This window comes from Crocodylus siamensis, chromosome 1 (genome assembly GCF_052110815.1).
Source record: "Crocodylus siamensis isolate JL-2025a chromosome 1, ASM5211081v1, whole genome shotgun sequence".
Taxonomy (NCBI): Eukaryota; Metazoa; Chordata; order Crocodylia; family Crocodylidae; genus Crocodylus; species Crocodylus siamensis.
Window position 1 is genome coordinate 282,413,703 of NC_143395.1, and position 21,139 is coordinate 282,434,841.

Sequence of the window (21,139 nt, forward strand, 5' to 3'; positions counted from 1 at the left end):
TGGATTCTTGGTTTCTGTTTCTACATCTATGAATGGCAAAAGCCTAGGAATCTCTGCCACGATACTCAGCCCTAGCAGTGAAAGAGCATCCTTTTGTTACTTAATGGCAACTCTTTCAAATGACAGTAGCTTTCCCCTCAATCAATACAGCAATGAGAAGCTACTCTCTGCAATTTGCTAAATTGTTATATTAGCTCACCATTTTCTCTTACATTCTGTTCTTTGTCCGTCTTTGCTCCCTGATTTTCGAATGCTTCCACTGTAAACCCTCAGCTCTGCAAACTCTTCTGCACTTTATTCCCAATCCAGCAAAGCATGGGCTTAATTTTAAGAAGACATTGAATTAAACATTTATTCTCAAAATAAAGATAAAAATAAAAGGAATTCATAAAAGCAAAAACAACCCATGATACCAGAAACGTGACCTACAATCTTTTTCTGCATTTAATTTTATACAGACTTTGAAGGTGGAAGTAAAAACAAGGCCTGTTATGAAATGTTGAAGGCTTTATACAACATTTTATTAGACTGGCCCAAATATTCCTTTCCCATTTCATTCCAAGAAACTGTGAGTCATCTTCATAATTTCCAGCATGTAAAGCCAATATAGTTAATATTTACTTTTCAAGGAAAGAAAATCTTTAAAAACTGACACTAATGTCATTATGTAACAAAAATTTCCATCCAAACTTTCACTTACTCGGGGCAAGTGTAGCCGAATCCCCAGTTTCCCTCAACTTTTCCCTTCAGGGCAGAACTCTCTCTCTTGGGTATCTGTAAATGACAAAAAGAAAACAAATACAAGTTTCACACAAGTCCTCATAAAACCTAGGGGCAGAAGTTACACATAAACCAGTTTCTGACCAGAAATTGATTTAAACCTGTAACAGAACAGAAGTTCAGCACACATAAACCAGTTTTTAAATCGCTGAAATCGGTTTATGATAAAACTGGTTGAATGTAGTATCAGACTTAACTGATTTGAGTCAAAATGATTTATAGAACTTGTGTCCCAAACCCCTTCCTGGTTCAAGTTAAACCAGAGTCCCCCAGCATCCCAGCATGCTTTTCAGCCCTAGGCTGTGCTGTGCTGTCTGCTCCAGAGAGGGCTGGCCCCACCCCTCTGCTCTCTAGCAAGGGTGGGGGCATGGCCAGATGCCAGCCCAGCATGGCTCCCTGAGGCTAAGGAGGCAGGAGGGGATTTACTCCCTTCCCTCTCCCCCCAGGGACCACAGCAGGATGTGCCTGGCTGGGTGGAACAGCCCCTGTCAGGCTAATGCCTCCTCCTCTTGCCACTACAGCAAGGGCATGGCCAGAGCCTGCCCACTGGCATGGCTCCAACATCTGACTGACTCATCCACAACTGAAGCTGGGGCTGAGGTTGGGGCTAGAGGGCTGAGCTGGGCCAGCCTACAAGCACCGGTGAGGGAAGGCATGGAGGGACCAGTCTGGGCTGGGAAGCAGGGGCAGGGCCCTTCCCAGCCGGCTGCAGCTCTGCTACAGCCTGGCCTGGCAGCATGGGGGATGGCATGGATGATGGCTGGCCAGCTCAGAGGCAGCTCTCTACAACAGGGGCTCATGGCTCCCTGGCACAGGGACTCTGTTCTGCTCCCTTCACCTCCAGCTGTGACTCTTGCTCCTGCCACACCATGCCACTTCAGGTGGGTTGAAGCTTCAGCCCGGTGGCTTCTGCTCAGCACATGGAGTGCTAGCTCCAGCTCTCAGCTGCCTTCCATCCACTTTGCCCGCCTAGCATGATGAGCAGCTCCTACACGCAGACAGCATGGGTGGAAGGCGTTTGGGAACTGGAGCCAGATCTCCATGTGCTGGGCAGAAGCCCCCAGGCTGAAGCTTCAACCCACCTGGAGCAGCATGGTGTGGCAGGAGTCACAGCTGGAGGTGAGAGGAGCAGAACAGCTCTACCGGCCCCAGCAAGCGTGCAGCTTGGGGTGCAGCTACATCCAGTGCCAGTGCAGCCCACCAGGTGCTGCTATGCTCCCCTGATCCCCAGCAGCAACTCCTCCTCCCACTCCTGCCCCTTTTGCACTGTTCTGAGTGGTGGGGAAGGGTGGGCGGAAGATTCAGCCCGGTGGCTTATTCCCGGTGCATGGAGATCCAGCTCCTAAACACCTTCCATCCTCTCTGCCTGCCGGCAAGGACTGCTCATCATGCCAGGAGGCGGAGTGGATGGAAGGCAGCTGGGAGCTGGAGCTAGAGCTTGATGCACTGGGCAGAAGCTTCCCTCCCACCCACATAGAGCGGCATGGAAGGGGGAGGGGCAGTAGTGGCAGCTGAAGGTGAGAGGCAAAACAGCCACATTGGCCCTATCCAGCGCGCAGCTTGTGGTGCAGCTGCATCCATCCAAGTGCCGCACAGTGAGGAACAGGGTGGCAGCTGTGGGCACACAAGCCCGTAGCAGGTGGCTGCCAAGGTCTGGGTCCACTGTTGCCTCTGAGCCAGTCTGGGCAGCCTGCTGCCTGGCCAGCCACCGCCCATGCCACCATGCCAGGCTGTCATGGAGCTGCAGCCAGCTGGGAAGGGCCCTGCCCCCATGGCCTAGCCTGAGCCAGCTCTACCAGGCCCTTCCCAGACAGCTGTGAGTCAACAACATCCCTGCCCAGCCTGGGCATGAGGAGTTGGGAGCAATCCAGCCACCCAGCTGTCACAGCCCTAGCCCAAGACCAGACTGCTGGGACGGGTCCAGCCCTTGTGGCCCAGACTAGGTTGCCCCACCACATCTGTCCTCAACAGCGCCTGTAGGCTAGCCTTTCTCAGACCTACAGCCCAAATCCCAGCCCCACAGCCCCAGCTGGGTAGCTGGCAGCCCTGGGTGGATGGCAGTGGCATGCCTGCTGGCTCTGACCAGGCCCTCCTCTGTGCAAGCAGCAAGCAGGGGGGAAAGCTGAGCAGACCATGCCCATGCCCGAGAGAGGAGATAGGGGAGTTTAATCTCCCTGCCGTACTTCACTTGGGGCACTGCCTATGCTGGTGTCTGGCTTCAGGGACAAGCCTGGCAAGGGCTACTTCCTCACTTCCCCTCCAAGCACACCCTGGCTGGGGTCCTACAGGCCCTCCCCAATCATACTCAGTCCTGCTGGGGCTACACCTCCCTCCCCTGCCCCCTAGCACAGCTTCCCTGCAGCCCAGGGCTTGCTTTAGCACCCCCTGGCTTCTAGCCTGAGACACTACAGGCACATGCCTGCATTTCAGGACTCAGAAGTGAATGTCTATTTACTTGCAAATTGATTCAGTTTATGCAAAGATTGAATCAATTCAAGCTCAGGCTTTTTGAATGTCCCTAGTCAAAGAGTTCAAGAGTTTATCCCAATACTCCCACAATCCATAACTGTCAGCAATTAAAAGTGCTAGATGTCCGACTTGATCCCAACCATTTACTTGACCAGAAAAGACCAAAATAAACCTTCCTTATGTCATTCTTTGTGTAGAACCAAGCAAACACGGAACAGAAATGTTTTGAGTGAAAACAAGCGCATCTTAAAGGCAGATTACAAGATGGAGGTATAAATGTACTAATTGAAAATGGTTTGTTCAAAATTTTATTGGCCACATATTTAAATTATCTGAAAATTGTTATTGCTTAAAGTGGAAATCCTATGTATTCAATTAACTTTTAATGACTTGTGAAAGGTTTGTGTGTATAAGGCTTCTGGAGGGTCATTGGATTTTTGTTTTTGGAGCCCAATAAAAAAGGATCATCCTATCTCTGCACCATAGTTAAAAAAAAAATTTCCAAAGTATGTTATTCAACCATATGGAGTTAATTTTTGCAGACATAGGGGCTAGGCATAGACATTCAATAAGCCTGAGACAGAATCAATTTAAGTTATGCTGTTTTCTGTTTAGTGGCATAGTTTAGATCAGTAGTGAACAGAACACACAGAAGAGAACAGTTCACTCCTTTGTTGCCAGGGGAGGGAAACCAAATCTTAGACTGGTTTCTGCCATTTTCAAACCAGTCTGTGTGTGCCAAACTTTTGTTCTGTTACAGGTATAGACTGGTTTCTGATCCCTTATACCAGTAAACGTGCAATGTCTGTACCTGGCCATGGAGCTTTAATTAAGCATTGCTCTCCACAGACACAAGAGTCCACCTGCAAGGATTTAGTTAAAGAATTGGTATGTTTGAAGAAAATGCTGTAGAAATGGCTCTTTCCACTTTTTCTCATCCATTGAAATAATTATTATTAAACAATAGCCATAACATTACTTTTAACTATGTTCACAACACAGGGCCAAAACTTGATAGCCAAATGGAAAAAAAACCCAGAGTTAATATTAATCTGAATTATTTCATCTATAGCAAAAATGGCATTGTGTCTAATGAGAGAGAAAATATGATAGTTTATCATTTATCAAATTCTTTGATGAAAGAAAAATAGTAAATTCATAAAGTGATCCTTAACATGTAACAAATATTTCAAATAATAAACACAAATATCTTGTTTTTATTTTTCCTTCACATGTCATCCAGCTGACTGCTAAAAAGAACCATAAGGATATAGCAACAAAACTATATATACATTAAAAGAACGTTTATTTAGGTAGTAAAATCAAGCACTTGAACATTGGAAAGTTCCAGATTTACAAATGCACATGAGACCACAATTCTGTTCACTTGTCCAACTAAGTCATGTGTCTTCTGGGGGAAAAAAATCATATAATTAGTAATATAATTAAAAATTGTGTTCTAATACATTTACACAAATAGAAGTTCCACGTCAAAAAATCCCCAAAATTACTGTCAAATTGTTTACTAATAGTTATAAAATATAACTGCACCAAAAGGACACTTTTTAAAGCTCTATATGTTTTGTGTTAATTACAGAATAGTGATAAACATAAAATAATCAGACAGAATATAAAGACAGCAAACAGATGATTAGGCTAATTTTAGTTGCAATTGAGAATTGTTTTATGCATACACATGTGTGCATGCGCACACACACACACAAGGCTACAAAACCACACACACAAAAAAGGTAGGAAATCCTAGAATCAGGTGTATTAAAGAGTTTTAAAAGTTTGGTGTATGTGACTTGTACCTAATATCACACAGAAATTTTATGTCAGTCAGGGGCAGAATTCAGTTCTCCAGGACAAGATTCAACTGCTATAACTGTTCAACCATTCTTTTTCTTCTTGCAGTCCCCTACCTCATTCGGTGTACACCTTTGAACTTTTGTAACAAATTAAACTGTATAATCACCTTGCATTGTCACACAAGGAACCCAATTAAAATATTACAGGCAGGTTTAATTCAGCCATTTCTTAACTGCTGAGTGCTTAGCTTGCACCTTTAACAATATTCTTCAACGCAGCTTTTAAATTTCCTAGTTTACTTTAAAACAAACTAAAAAAACACAGAAATTCCCTTCTGGCCATTCACAGGCCATCACTAGGGTTAGTACCTTCAGGCATACTGTGAAGATCTCAGCTCTTTGTGCTAATGGGCAATTGGTAGCCACAGTAGAATGCTATCCTCTATGTGAACAAGCAGCAAAAGGAAAAAGGAAATCATGCCAATGGGTTCAACAAATATTTGTAGACTGCAGAGTAATGCTAAGACTCCCAGATCCTAAGTCCTGTTTCAGGCTCTGAAACGGACTGTGCTCTAATCATACTGGCTGTGTCTACACATTCATTAATGCACTTTATGTAATGTGCATTAAATCTAGTACCTCCATTGTAAAGTACTAGAAAAATGTGTACTTGCCTATTTTAATGTGCATTAGCAAGAAAACAATTTTTGTTGTAATGCTGTAATAAGTATTAAAATAGGCTAATACACATTAAAACACAGCACCTGTAGATGTGCATAGTGTCTCCACTCTCAGCTCCCCTAGATACAACTTCTATTACCTTCTCCTCCAATTTAGACCTATCTATTCCTGTTCCAGGATAAGGCTATCAACCACTGTCTTCTCAGCTCAGTTTCATTCTCCTGACCTAGTCCCAGTTTCTCTTGATCTTAATTTCAATCTCCTTACTCTGTAACTTTAGCATCATCCTTCCAACCTTGCCAGTCCAGTTTACTGCACGGTATTATTGTTCTCCCTCTCCAGACTCACATTCTCTCTCCTTATTGTCCCCCTGTCCTAGTCCCAATTTAACTAAGTGTACCACACACTAGAAAATAGGTGGGGTATGGGATTTTTTTGTTCGTTTGTTTATTTTTGCAGGCGGAGATATAGGCTCCCTTGAATGCAACTATAAGTGCCTGACAGATGACCATATATCTGTGTGATTGGGATCTGATTAATTTTATCCCATATCCCAAAAATCAAATGCCCTGCCTTGACAGATGTCCATACACACAGAATTTACCCAATTTTGGGGATCTGGGTCCAATTGTATGACTGGTCCCTGATGTCATGCTTCCTGCAGCACCATTTCAACTTGCCGGAGTAAGGAGTCCATGGGTTCCCCATGTGTCAGAAGTTGAAAGCCTCACAATGCAGCTCTGAATTGGGCTGCATCACATGGGTTTAGGTGTGGCACATGAGCATCAGCTCCAATTGGCTTCCTGCATGCTGACTGGTTAAAAGCTGTATTGTGTAGCACTGGATTGGAATGCATCATGTAGCATGAGGTGCCAGCATGCAGGAAGCCCCTCAGTTGATCAGCTCCCCACATGCCAACAGCTAAAACCATGGTGCAACCCAATACTACACATTCAAATAAAAGTGCAATGCAAGCCAGCCACAAAGATGTGAAAAGATGTGGCTGGTTTCCCATTTTATCTAGCCATAAAATTGGCTCATCTTGTAGCTTGTTATAATTTATCACATGATTTAACACAGTTTCATAGTTTCTAGGGTCAGAAGGGACCTGAGTAGATCATCTAGTCTGACCCCCTGCCATGGCAGGAAAAAGTATTGGGGTCAAATGACCCCAGCAAGGTGTACATCTAGCCTTCTCTTAAAAACCCCCAGGGTAGGAGCCAGCACCACTTCTCTTGGAAGTTGGTTCCAGATCCTAGCCGCCCTGACAGTGAAGTAGTGCCTCCTGATATCTAGCCTAAATGAATCATGCAATAAATGTAACCTCTTATCAGGGCCTGAAATGTCTGAGTCAATTATTGCCTGAGTTTAGGCATCTAAGATTTTTGGGGGGATCTATCCCTTAGATTTTCTTTGCCTCAGTTCCCCATTCATAAAAGGGACTATGCACTTCTCTACTGTATAGGGGGGGTATTGAATTTATCCTCATATTTAGGATTAGAACTAGGTAGTATACCAACACTGGTCATACACCAAGCATAGACAGAGGCAGAACTTGCAGCTCCTATGCTGACAAGTCTAGGATTGGCCCAATATATAAAAAAAACACTCAATAAAATAAATAAATGCCCTGTTCAAATGCTCTTTTACATCACAAAAAAAAAATAATATAGTGCCATGTAGTGCTGTTGATGACTAGAGTTTTCCCTTTCTTAAATCTACAAGCATATCTCAATTTTTAATTCCACTGATAGATCAGTCTGATATCGGATCATAAAGAAAATTTACTATATTGGAAATTTACTTTTTTTGCCAGATGTGACTGACTATTTGGCCGATAAAAGCCCCGTGCATTCACGCAGCCACAGCATGCATAGGGCCAGGAGCACAGCCCAGCAGCTTGGAGAGCTGCGTTCAGCTGGTAAGTCTGCTGTGGTGGAAGGGGAGGGGGGAGGAAAGGGGCATAGGGCCCCTGTGGTAAGGGAGGGAGTGGAGCAGGGGCTGGGGCAGGGCGGGGGCACAGAACGGAGCCTCAGCTCATCTGGAGGGCACAGGGGGCTATGGTGAATTTTAGGATGGCTGCAGCCCGCCCCACATAATCCCCTCCCAGTGCCACTGCCACCTGCCCCAGACCCCACTGGGAAGAGCCCAGTGCAACCCCAGCCCACAGCGGCAGCCTGCCCCACCATGCGCATATCCGGGGGCACCCCCTATGCCCCCATCTTTTCTGACAATTTTATTCCAAACGTTCTCTAATATAGCTATATTAGTAATATAGATATATTAGTAATAGAAGGCTCGTTCTGTAGTTCTCTGTTTTCACTTTTCTGTAAACAACATGGCCCTTAATTCAGTCTTTCTTCAAGAACTTCTGTTAAGGGTGAGATTTTCACTCTTTGCCCTGTCCTCTCCAGGCATTATAAGGTTGAATTTTGAGATGATCTGTCCCAATCTGTGGTTGCGGGGGGAGGAGGAGATAGGCTGATTTTACTCCCCAGAAGCTAAAATACTCCTAAAAATCAGGCCACCATAAAACAATTTGATTTGCTAACTAATTTTTATTCCAATCTTATAAGTTTTATGTGTTTTAGGTTGGTAATACCAGGGTTTGCATCATCAGAGTTTGACTGCCAACAAACCAAATCAGACCTGTATAGCCTGTAGTGAAACTCAAACACTATGGAAAGTTCAGAATGAAAGTGCTTTTTGCCTCACAGTGGGTACGTCTACACATGAGCCGGACTATACAGTTGTTACTGTGCAGTCATTTAGTACTTGCTTAAGCAGTTATTGCGCAGTCCTGACACCACACAGGTTTTTCCCACGCTACTGTGCAGTAACAATAACTTATTGTTCAGTAGCTCACTACTACTGAGCAGTAGAATCAATGTTATGGTTCATGCGTACTGACACTACGTCACCATAGCAATGAGCTATGGTGATGTAGCTCATCGCTATGGGGAAGTAGTGTCTCATGTACACACACACAATAAGTCCTGCATGAAAAACAACCCCACTGTATACATCTTACCTTATATCACTATTTGTAAGCAGTTCTTTGCACATTTTAAAGATGTTATCCAAATATTATTAATTTAAAAGAGGTCACTGTTGCATTATCTGGGCCTCAAATCTAGTTTTGAGGAGAGGTAGATAAAAGGGTACGTGGGAAAAAGTTTAAAATGCAACTGGTAAGAGTAGCATTCATAAACCATAATATAAAGCCTCTTAATATCAAAGACAACAATTGTAATTTTTTTATTATGTATTCATACTTTAAAAAAAACATATCCCTACCTCTCTGATGAATATAATCTCATGTCTCATTTTCCTCTTCATATAATACACTTCATTATCTTCCTCCTCAACTCAACTCATGTCCTGATTTTTCCACCTCTTCCTATTCCACCTACATTTCCTAACCTAACTACCACTCAAATTTCAACTGATGCTGAATACAGCTGCTTCCCTGGTTAGAGATACATTAAACACATGGAAGATGCATTGGCTTCCAATTAACTCCAGAGTGCAGGACCCATGTATCATAGGCTGTAGGTCAAAGGCAGAGATGAATCTGAGGGAAGATACAATTATACCGGGTTAAGCTGGTATAAGTTAGAACAATTTAGAATCTCTTGGGATTCCCATAAACTAACAAGACCTCTGCAACTGGCCCACTGAGTCAATTTGTTATAATTTGTTATAATGTATGAGCTTAGTGACCAGAAGGCAGGAGTTCATCAAGTATATACCATACTCACTCGAATAGAAGATGAAACTGATTATAAGATTGTAATAGTTAGATTCTATGTTTGAAAACTGTATACATTTGTTATAATTTTCCAGGTAGAGAACCTCATTATTGGAGGTTTCCTTTGAATTCGTCCCCCTTCCACTGCTACAGCAGGGAAGATACATCTGGGAGGCCCCTTTGCTCTCTGCTTCCCCTCAACTTTTTCCCTTGGCAACCCCTTCCCCCTCTTCTTATTGTCAGACCCTGCTCTCTCTCAGCACATGGAAGTGAGGAGCAAATCTGAAAACAAGAACCTTGAAATTAAACAAGGCTGTAGTAATTTGCACATAGTACCCATATACTTGGTTCATCCAGAATTGAGGCATTTTATCATTTTTGAAACTGCTGCAAGTTTTAGCACAGATATTCCATAAACATACTTCTGAGCAGTACTTTGGCACCTAACTTATATATAGTATAAATTATGCATGATCTTAGTCCAAAGCCAAAGGCTTGTGATTTGCTACATAGTGGGATGGGCCTCACCAGAGCCAACAGCACTTCAAGCCATGGTGACCCTAATGCTCAGCACTGCTCAGAATGTGTGTGTACTCCAGATATATCCCCACAAAGTATCCAGGTGCTAATTAATTTGTGACTTGAACTGAGTATTCTTGTGGGCAATATCCACAAAATCCATGAAATCTGCACCAAGAAAAAAATGCAAAGAAAACTTATAGAAAATAAAATGCTGGTTCCCAAAGTAAGCCAGCAGTCCTCATGGTGCTACAGCCTGGCTGAGCAGCCCACTAAAGGAAGGTTGGTTACTGCCTCTGCCACTGACTGGCTGAGAGGGCTGCCCATCATTTGGCCCCACCCCTCTCCACCAATTGATGGTGAAGGACAGAGCCACATGATAGTCAACCCTTGCAACTAATTAGCAGTGATGGGCAGGGTGGTATGATGGACAACCCTCACCACCAATCAACAGTGAGGGGCAGGGCCACCATGGCCCCTTGGCCAATCAGGGACATGTGGGGGCCCCACCATGATCAGCCCATGTATACGTCAGCCAGCCCCGTGATCTCCCCATGAAACTGGCCCTCCATTTCATCGAGTTAGGTAAAACCCTATGTATGCAATGTAGTAGCTCTCCGTAACTTTAAAAAGAGTTGCCGAGGATGGAGACCACATTTAATGAGCACAACCATATATCTTATTCAGATGGACCTAATAAGACACTAGTCTGTTCTTGTGGTAGGTTCCCATCAGCATGTTTGTCCAATATGGGCCTTGTGTTTTATAGTCATGCTCAGTATTGGCTGCATTTAATCAACTTCACAGTTGGTTTCCATTGCTAAGCACATGCTGCTTTTGGCAGCATGATAGACAATATATTTAGTGAGATTTCCTTGTATGCAATTACAAGATGAGGGGCATTTTTCCCCCTTGCCTACCGGGGTGAAAAAACTCATATTCAAGTAAACACAGCAATTCCATTGAGAAAGTGCTTAATACCAAAACATATCTGTCAATTATTGTGAGCAAGAAGATTTTTCTTTTGGCATTTTTTTTCCCTCCTGTATGTGGAATAATTAATTCTGAAATTAATTTTTAAATACATAGATTTGTACGGTGGACTCCATATACCATTACGTTTTATGTTACAGCAATTAAATTCACCTTATGGATAGGTTGGCACAGACCGTTTGTAGGATCAGATCTCCTGACTAGTCTGAAAAGTCATGAAACTATCCTTCAGTTGTTTCCTGAACCATTTTGCTTCCCATATTTTGGGAAAACAACAGCTGCCCCCAGTTTATTTTATTTCCATGGTCCCATCTCTCCTCATACAAAAGTATTAGACTGGGGTGCCCAGTTACGTAGCTTGACTGCCAGAAACTCCAGCTGCTCTGCTCTCTGGTCTTCCTCTCACTATTATAGGCCAAATTTCTACACTTCACATATAAGTGAGTTTGTCTATCTCTGTGCAACAGAGGGAGTTAGATTATTTAAAAAATTAAACAATAAGGGGGGAGGAGGGAGAAAGAGCACCAATCTAAGGCCATTAACAGACATTCATTTAAAGGCACAATGGGATCTGATCCCTAATCCCAACAATAGCACCTCCTTCCATGCCACATATACATGGCAGGATGTGCAATTTTGGGACTGAAGATCAAATCTTACTTGGGGCGGAGTGGTGGGTCTAGGATCATGATCCTAGGCTTCCCCAGCATCAGCAAGCTTTCAACTTAGCTAATTTTCTGCTGGACTGGAACTGCAGCATGGCTCAAACTGGCTGTGATGACCCAGGAGCCAGTCAATGGTCAACTAATTGTCGGTTGTCTTCTGCGACCATATTGGAGTCAGTTTGAGCCTCAGTGCGGTTCCACAACTGATTGATAATCAGCTGATCATTGGTCAGTAGGATCCTCCATCAGGGTCAGTAAGAGCCCTGATCTTGTCCTGGACCTGGTAGACAGTCAGCTGACTGTCAGCTAGTGAGGACCACACCAGGGCTGGTTAGAGATGAGTACAGCCTAGCCCTGCCACATGTTCAGTTTAAGGTGTGATGTGTAATATTGTGGAATATTTTTGTGGCTGGTTTCATTTCTGTGTTATCATTTATTCTCTTAAAATGTGGCTGGATTACTATTTAAATGCAATTAGTACACTAATCACATCTAAAGTATAACAACTGCCAGGTGCTAAGTCACTTCATAATGAGATTTTCAGAACCAACAAGGGGATTTTGCCTTACAAAGTCCCATTGCAGGTAACAGAAATTATGTGACCGAATCTCTTTGAAAAATCTCAAGTTCATTATAGCAGAAGAGAATCAGAAGGAGAAGCTTGCTTCCTTCATATTCTTCTTTTTCCACAGTCATGTTTTTTGACAACAGTCATAATAATAATGCTGTGCTTTATTCAACATGTACAAATGACTGCTTCAAAACTAAGAAGTATCTGTGGAAGCTAGACTTCTATTGCATCTTTCTTTCTATGTTCAAAAAAAGAGAACAAAACTTAAATAATGGAAACAACAGTATAATGATATAATTTTTTATACTTAACTCACAAATGATGCATATTTTTCCATAATTGAGCATGACAGGCTTCCAAAACAAATTTTATGCTTGTAAAAATCTTTTAAAAATGAACAAACAAATAGTACCATCAATGTACATACTGTTTATTCACTTATTCCATTGTACAGCCAGAGTTAGACATATACACCATGTTAAATTTAGGAAGTGACATATAATAATGACTGACTGACTGTATTAACTTGATCTCCATACAAGGACAGAAAAAAAAGTTTACTTTCATCAGCAAAATAATTCAAAACATAAAAAGGGGGTACCAGGAGAACAGAAGATGGCATTTATCTTTCTGTTTTTCTTAAGGAAGATGTTTCAAATAGATATATATGGCAGAACATGTAATTGCAGATTTTGTTCTGTCTCTTTCTTCTTTAATTGAGCATATTCTTTCTCAGCTAAAGCTAGAAGTCATTAATATATAACCAGAATGCTGTACATTATGCCATTATTTAGAGGCCAAAGCCCTGAACCTTCCAAACCTCACTGACATGGAAGGTCCCATTTATGATAGTAGGACTACATACATGTGGATTGATCCAGTAACTGAATACCTTTAACTCACACCCAAGTCAAATGGAGTTGGAACTGCTCAACACCTGTTCAAAAGTGGTGCTATACAATCTCAAGGATAATAATTATTCACTAGTGTAAAATGACTTTTTGGGTATTTATACACGTACCTTTTAGTTCTTGGATGCGCCAGAGATCTGCTGCATCTGAGAAATAAAAGGTTAATTGAGCCTGTTCTGCATGGGAGCTGTTGCACACCACACTGCATCGCTTGCAGTTATATAAGTGGCAAAATGTGTGTCAGCAAAGAGAAAATGGCAGCAATGCGCTTTTGACCTTACATACAGTTGTCAGGGTATTGAGGCTGAGGTTTTTTAGAAAGCTGTCGAAGTAAGAAAAACAGGGTAAAACAGACCTCAATGTTTGTGTGTTCAGTATTAAACCTTATGGAAGCATGTACATCAAACTTACTGTTGTATCTGTGCATTTACATTTTTAAGTAACAGAATACCACAGATAGTATTGTGTTTATATTCCAGTTTCTATATGTAAAAACATAGCCTGCTTACTCTCAACCCCTCATCGTAAGAAAGGTCAAAGTTATTTTTTACAATTTAATAACCAAGTCATCCTTTTTAACTAATAAAATTTACATGAAGAGAAGAACTCCTCCCTGAGTTGCACTTCACCAGACTAGCCTATTAGTTCAATTACTTTAACATGCCAAATCTTTTTAAGATGAAGGCCTATATTTGAAGGAAAATGAAGATACTATAAATACATAATAACTACAAGAATGTACTTATCTGGGAAAATTTTCCAGTTAAATCACGATAACACTAGTGATATAATTATAAATCACTTGCTTTATACTAGTATAAAACCTCCAGGTTGAGATATTTATTCTGAAATAAGTGTGACTTTTGGGGGGGGAAATAGTTTAAACCTGTTCCAAAGTAACACAGAAACTGGAGAAAAGGTATTCCTCTTGGAATAGGAGAAGAACAGAGATATAACTATAACTGATTAAAATTCATACATTGTATTATACCCTATTACATCAGATAATTTGCTTATGCAGACAAGCACTAGAACCACTCAAACTCCTAAACATAACTTATATTGTTTTCAGATTGACTTTCTTTTTGAACTTAACAGCTCAAGGGGGCTTGGAGGTGAGAAAGGACCTGGTAGTTTTAGAAGCCACTACTGACAGCGACTGTATATGAAGAGTATATTTTCAGTCATCCAAAAATATTAAAAATGGGTCTGATACCTTACATTTCATATAAAGCCAGAGACTGTTGTCCATGAAACACAAGTTTCTTTTGCATTTTTTTGTCCTGTTTTGTTGTAAGCAGGGAGAGATGCATAAAGGGAATCCCAACAGTTCAAAAAGTTCTTTGAGAACTAACAAAGAAAATTCCTTGCCAACACATACTAAAGGAGGTAATAATTCCTTCAATTTTCAGATAGAGAACTAACGCAGAGATATTAGGACCAACCACATTTCAAGAATGGCTGCTGACTTTACATGACTAAATTCAGTCACCTTGTCTCAATTTCAGAAGTACTGACTACTTCTGTTTCCAAGCACATCTGCAGGTAGAAAGAACCTTTGAAAAAAATCAGACTCAATTCATCTCAGGTGCCTACACAAAGAACCATTCAAAAATCTTGCCTATTTTGCAAAAGAGTATACCTCAGATCATCCAGCAACCAACCGGCAAGGATGAGAACAGAATCTTGGTCTCCTAATTCCAGGCTCTAAAAATTATCTTCTGGACCACTGTGTATTATTATAATAATTGTATCTCTATTTCAGTGGTATCCAATCAAGATCCTATCAGGAAGCTCCTATCAGGATCACACCCATATTGTGGAAGTAAACAGAAAACACTATAAAATCATTATAAAAGAGGCCTCTTTATTCAAATAAAAGGAAAATGAACAAAGCCTTTGTAACACAAGGTAGTATCGGGGTACAGGGCCTTAAGTCTATCCAATGGGAAGACTCATGACCCATATACCTCTGCATACTGCTATAACACAGTGCAGCCTGATGATAAATAAAGCAATCATTTAAAAATGTAGCTTCTTTGTAATTAGCTTCCTCCGAATTCATTGCTTTTCACATGACCTCTTATGAAAGGTCAAAAAGAATTCTTTAAACTCTGTACCGTATGATGTCTAGAAAGCTTTACTGTGTCAATTACCAGCTGTTTGCCTTGCAACTTTACTTATTAATTTAGGAACCACACTTTTTCCTATTGTACACTTAAATAGGAAGTCACTATGTCAAAAATGTACTGTAAACATACCAACAAGCTTACAAGCTTCTGTGGTTTTTCAATAACCAGACACCCTAATGGAAGTGCTGCTTTTTCTTATTCTCCACTCTTCAACACACACCCACTTCCCGCCCACGTTCAAATGACTTAATTTAATGCCAAGACTTAGATTGGAAACCTGTTAAAGAATTTTGCATTTCATTTCCTTCCCATATTTGACCTTTCAACCTAGAGGTCTTTGTTCATGTGCTGATTTCCCTGAAAACTCAGTATCCACAGAGTAGAAACACAAGAGAAAGAAGGAAAAAAGAACCCTAAAAACTCATCCAAACTAAATTCCTTCCTGAGATATGCATTAAGTAAGCCTGTGTATATTCCTCAGTTAGGACGAAAAAGTGAGCACAACACTTTGCATGGAGAAACACTGTTTTGGGGGCACACTGGAACCTCACCTGCATTAGTAACAAACCTGTTGTGACTCTTACATTGGACCATAGTTCAAGGAAAAAGTAATATCGGCTACATCTACACATCACCCTATGGCGAAGCTATGGCAATGTACTAATCACATGTGTCCACTTGTGATCACCAGCTATGTTGCCGTAGTGGCATGCTCCCCGGTTATAGCGTGCCACTATGGCAACATAGTGGCAAAATCTACCCATGCGCCACGCACACGGCGCAATAGCCACCTGTACTGCACCATACTTTAGTACTTCCAAAAGAAAGTAAGGACAACACTGTAGCAACATGACTGTATGGCAATTTGTAGATGCACCCAGTAAGAAATATCTCACAATGATTAAATAATAGAACATAACATCTCTATGATTTTGGGAGGTAATGGTAAGTAACTTCATTTAACAAATGGGAAACCCCAGAAAAAAATCAGAGAAACCTGCTCAAGCAGACACAGGGAAAACTGTTCACAGCAAACAGGATTTTCTAACACTCATGCATATGCTTAATTCATGGCACACATATGTGCATGGAGAAGTGACTAGACAGTAAGAAAGGGATAGTATGCTAGCTACTCTACATTAATTCCCTGTAGATGCTTTTAATTGGCAGTACATGTACATTTGGGCAGAGTTTCCGTGAAGGAAAAAACCTCTAGCTTTAGGCCACCTTTCCACAGAGTAGATCATGGTCATCAAGAGTAGAAAATGTTTGCCTCAAAAAACAATTCCAAAAAACAGCTTTCTGCTCAGTCATCTTTATCTTTGCCAAAGCCATTATTTAAAATGTCAAACATTCATCTCCCCTTTTTCCAAATACATTTTCAAGAATATTTTTCCACAAGATTTGAAATCTAACTGCTTAGAGTTTCAATGAATATTGCATGATTTCTTAGTTTCTTGTTTCATTTAAGATATTATATCCCACTACATGGCACACTACATGGTAAAAATACTGAAAATGCAGCAGTGCTAATCATAATCATGATGGACATGCTAGCTGACTGATAACAAGCAAACAGCTTGGCTTATGGTTGCCACGCATCACAGGATAGCACAATTCTGAATGCATTTATACATGGATTGCCAAAATATTTTAGTTTGCAAAACGGGAGACTTTGGGCTATGATTAAAATGATAATATGTTGCCTAAATTTTCCTCAGGCCTTAGCATCTCTTAATTGCTTTAAATTTTTTTTGCCTGCTTCATGGTTCCAACATCTCAATCTGAAAACACCTTTTCCTTCTAAGCCAGGGATCATAAACCTACAGTCCAAAAGCTGGATTCAGGTGGTGGAGCCACTGGAATTGGCCTGCACAGCTAGGGCCTTGATGGTGTTTGGCTATACCTGGGCAATTGGGTATGTTGGAGCTTTCTTGTGCTATGCTGCAGCCACACAACTAAAACCAGCAGAAAGAGGCTGTGGCAATGGCTGGGTCCTAGCGCCAGCTAGCTCAAGACCCAAGCCGGACCATTATAGCACACTATTGCAAAACACTGCTAATGACTGTGTTAAGCAATTAACAGAGCTCTATTCCAGCCTACTCTTCACAAGTGAGGGGAGTGCTAGTACGGGATAAAAGATCACCATTGCATGAGGCAGCCTAATTACGAAGAAAACCAGTGTTACTAGTAGTACTGCACAAAACAGTAGCCACATGCCTGGGGAAGGTCTGAACACAGCTCCTGCACTATTCCTCAGCTAGTCATGCTAGAAGAGCAATAGAAGCACTCACAATTGTAGCAGCTCACTACGTCTCTTATATAGCTGTAGTATAAGCAACTTTTCAGAAAAGTCCAGATGTTAAGGAAGCGTGGCTTATCCTGTCAAACTATCTGCATCTATTACTCAGGTGTTGAAGACACATGCTTGTTTGTCAGCTCTCAGGGCTACAATTTGGCCCCTTTACCTTCAATAATTGACATAGTCCCTCATCAGGGTAAGATTAGGTCTCACTGAAATTGTAGACAAGTGTCAAATACAATTTAAATTTGTTTCTGGCAAGTGGTTGTATAAGAACAAACTAGATTTCTCTGAAAATTAGGGCTCATCTGAAGTAAAGGTGCAAATATATATATGGCAAAACTAAACACCTCCTACAAAAATTATTCCTCTGAAAGCAAAGGTAAAATTATTCCCATTTTGCAGTTGCGTTTTAGGTCGAAGTAAACAAGAAGCTTTTAAAACTGTTGATTACATAGGCTTCATTGTAAAATATAACTAAATTTCTAATGTGGAAATTTTAAGCAGAAAATTAGCATGATTTTCAAGAGATTTTAGTTATCGCTTTCACTTGAATAAAAATCTATGCTTAACTTGCACAGGTGTTTGCATTCAAATTCCTAGCTTGCTTGTATGTGTGATGAGATAGCTATGTTATATGTAGGGATGTTCTCAAATCATGGATCTTGGGCCCAAATTTTAGGGGCTCACTGCAGCTCCAGGTTCCAATTTTACGGGCAGATTGCAACCCCCCGCCTGCCCCCCCCACCTCTGATTGGCTGGGGTGGCCGGCAGATACCTGGGCTGCCCCCCGGCCCAGCCAAGCCTGGGGCTGTGGCTACACAGAAATAAAAGGAGGGCTGGGCCTGGGCTGAGAGGCTGTATGAGGGCACCCCCCCACTCAATCAGTAGCCAGGGGCAGAAAAAAAAAAGAGTAACCTTTCTTTTTTACCTGAAGACCTGCTTTTCCCTGCTTTTTTGCAGGCTTCTTCCTCCCTACCCACCCCCCCCGCCCAGCCCAGATTTCTCTAATTTTTGTGCCCAATTTTGCATTTTCTACAAAAATCACAAAATCATGATCTCAGTACATCCCTAGTTATGTGGCATGAATTTTATTCATACTTAAAACAAACACACACCTCCAAACTTGAAAATCAGGCCTTCTCTAGTTTACGACAGTGCTATTGTTTACACGTAGCAGGCAGCAAGCAACTGATGCACAGCTGAAATGTTATTGGCAGTAGTATCAGGGAAAACAAGAATTAAAACAGTTTAAAGTAAATTACTCCTACAGATCAGGGTTCACACAGCTGTGAGACAGGGAGGAGGCCCGTGAGAGCTGTGAGGAGTTTTATATTGCTACTGCCTTGTTATACTCAAACCCTGATTTAGTTAATAATTTGATATCTGTGGGAAATTACTACAGTGTTAACTCCACTTTTTTAGTAGATGAGAATAATAAAAGGACTGATTTGTTCTTAAAGTCACAATGCACAATAGTTCTTATGTTGTTAGATAACTACACTTGTTGTGAGCAGGCCATATCCATTCTCAGTGATAAGCCCACCACTTACCTATTTAACTTTTAATTTTTAACCCTCTGACTTTATTATAACATTTCAAAACCACTGGAGTAGACAAGCAAAAGATGCACTGTCTTTTCTAACTGGGAAATATCTGGGAATGAATTAATCCTGTGACCCAGTAAGACAAAATGTGCACATAGGCGGATCTAGGATCTTGAAAACAGGGGTGTAGATGGTGTGACGTACTAACCCATATAACACAACACATTTTTTCCCAGGTAAAAAGAAACTAAAACTTGAACTTTACTAATATGGTAGAAGCCTGGGAGAAAATTGCTGAAGAATGAAACACTTGGAAATCACTGATTAAACATGGAATGAAGGCTTTTGAGAAAAAGCAGCCCCAAGAATAACCCTGCACCATATTCAGGACTGTTAAATATGAACTTTGCATGGGATAAGTGTGGAAGGGACTGTCACTCAAGAATTGGGCTCTGCAGCCACAGTCACAGATGTTCAATAAGCTGATCTCATTTGGTGCTAATCTATTGTCTTATAAGTAGAGATCCTGGTTTTGTCTGACAAAAAAAATCCCCAATGTCCAATGTTTGGTTTAAAAAGAGTAACCCCAAATTTTTCCATGATCAAGATGAAACACCAACACCAGTGTGTGTGTGTGTGTGTGTGTGTGTGTGTGTGTGTGTGTGTATTAGAGGCATTTCATTTTAATCATAGAAAAAATGTGGATTTTGGGTTACTTTTTTAAACCCTAAAATCAGGGATTTTTTTTTTAATCAGAGAAAACCAGGATCCCTGCTCATGAGACAGACAGATGACTATGCCAAGGGCTATACTAGTCACTTTAAGATTGAAGCAAAAACCTTTTGCTTAGACCTTTTTTGGAATGAGTTAAAAATAGACTGCATGGCTGTGAAAGAGAAGCTACATTACCAGGAGAAACAGCTAACAGACAGCAGAACTACACAAGAAAACCTAACTTGATTAGTGGAATATCAAAACCATTAAAAGGAGAGTGAGCCATTAACAACTGTGGAATGAAGAGTTTAGAAGGAAATAGGTAAATTTTAATGAGCCATGAATGTAGTTGATGTTCTCACTGCTGTCTGCATAGAAATGCTTCTGCCACTACTAGGCAGTTGGTTTTAAACTTTGAGTGGAGCAGGAATCAAAGGGGTGGGGAGTTCAACTCCACCGGTGCCTCTCCCCACACCTTGATCTCCCCCTGCATGTGCATGTTAAACATGAGGGGAAGTATAGGGATGACACAGCAGGACAGCTCAGCCTATATAGCCCTACACTAATTTCAGGTGTGGTAACTAATAGCCCACTTATAAGGTGCAATATACTTAAGTTAATGAGCAGGGAAGCTAGAATAGGTTGCTTTAACCTGTAAAACAGATTGAAGTATATTTAGAAGTTTGACAGCATAATAAGCACAAGACCTGAACATCTTCAGGATGCTGTCTTGGCTTTTGCTTCCAAGTAGCAGTATAAGATTCCAGATTAAAATTTTCCCAAAATTAATCATGCCAGTTTATACATAAAATAAGCCTATAAACAGAATGAAAGATTGGCCTCTCCAGAGATAAGTAATAGCAGTGGACAGTAAACTAGGTAACAGAATGTATCTGTATTGGTACCCCTATGTGACCACAGCAAATATATTCACTTCCCAGTGAACATTAATACCACTACATGCACCATTACTAAAGTTACAGGCAGCATAGTTAAAGACATGATGAAAACAGCATTGAACACCTTATCTTCAGGGATGGGCCTTTCTTTTCATTTAATAAAACAGTAGTTGGTCAGGATGGGGAAACTTGAACCGAATAAGAGAATCCATATTTAACAGTCAGGTAATTTTTGATGCAAAGGTAAGGTTTTATTTAAAAAAATATATCCCTTATTTAAAAAAAAAAATCCCAATACTAATTTGGTTATAGACATCTGCTGATACGCTTGCAGTCCCAACACTGCATAATTGATTTTTAATACACGAATGCTAGAGAGTAAAACAAACTAATC

At 41.1% G+C, this 21,139-nt stretch overlaps 1 protein-coding gene and 1 long non-coding RNA gene across 4 annotated transcripts in view; one reads left to right on the top strand and one right to left on the bottom strand.

Moving 5' to 3' along the window:
• TBL1X (transducin beta like 1 X-linked) overlaps nucleotides 1–21,139 on the bottom strand; it is a 317,070-nt gene that overhangs the window by 233,414 nt on the left and 62,517 nt on the right. For 2 of the 3 annotated variants that reach the window (XM_090064019.1, XM_090064010.1), the window contains one exon: nucleotides 701–774. The gene's annotated coding sequence lies outside the window, so the exon portion shown is untranslated. Of the gene's footprint in view, nucleotides 1–199; nucleotides 321–700; nucleotides 775–21,139 lie in introns of all 3 variants that reach the window. The other variant, XM_090064027.1, reaches the window with a different exon arrangement.
• LOC149874562 (uncharacterized) overlaps nucleotides 1–21,139 on the top strand; it is a 76,154-nt gene that overhangs the window by 25,180 nt on the left and 29,835 nt on the right. Inside the window, exon 2 of the long non-coding RNA XR_016444351.1 lies at nucleotides 7,558–7,662. This is a non-coding gene — a long non-coding RNA (uncharacterized LOC149874562). The remainder of the gene's footprint in view (nucleotides 1–7,557; nucleotides 7,663–21,139) is intronic.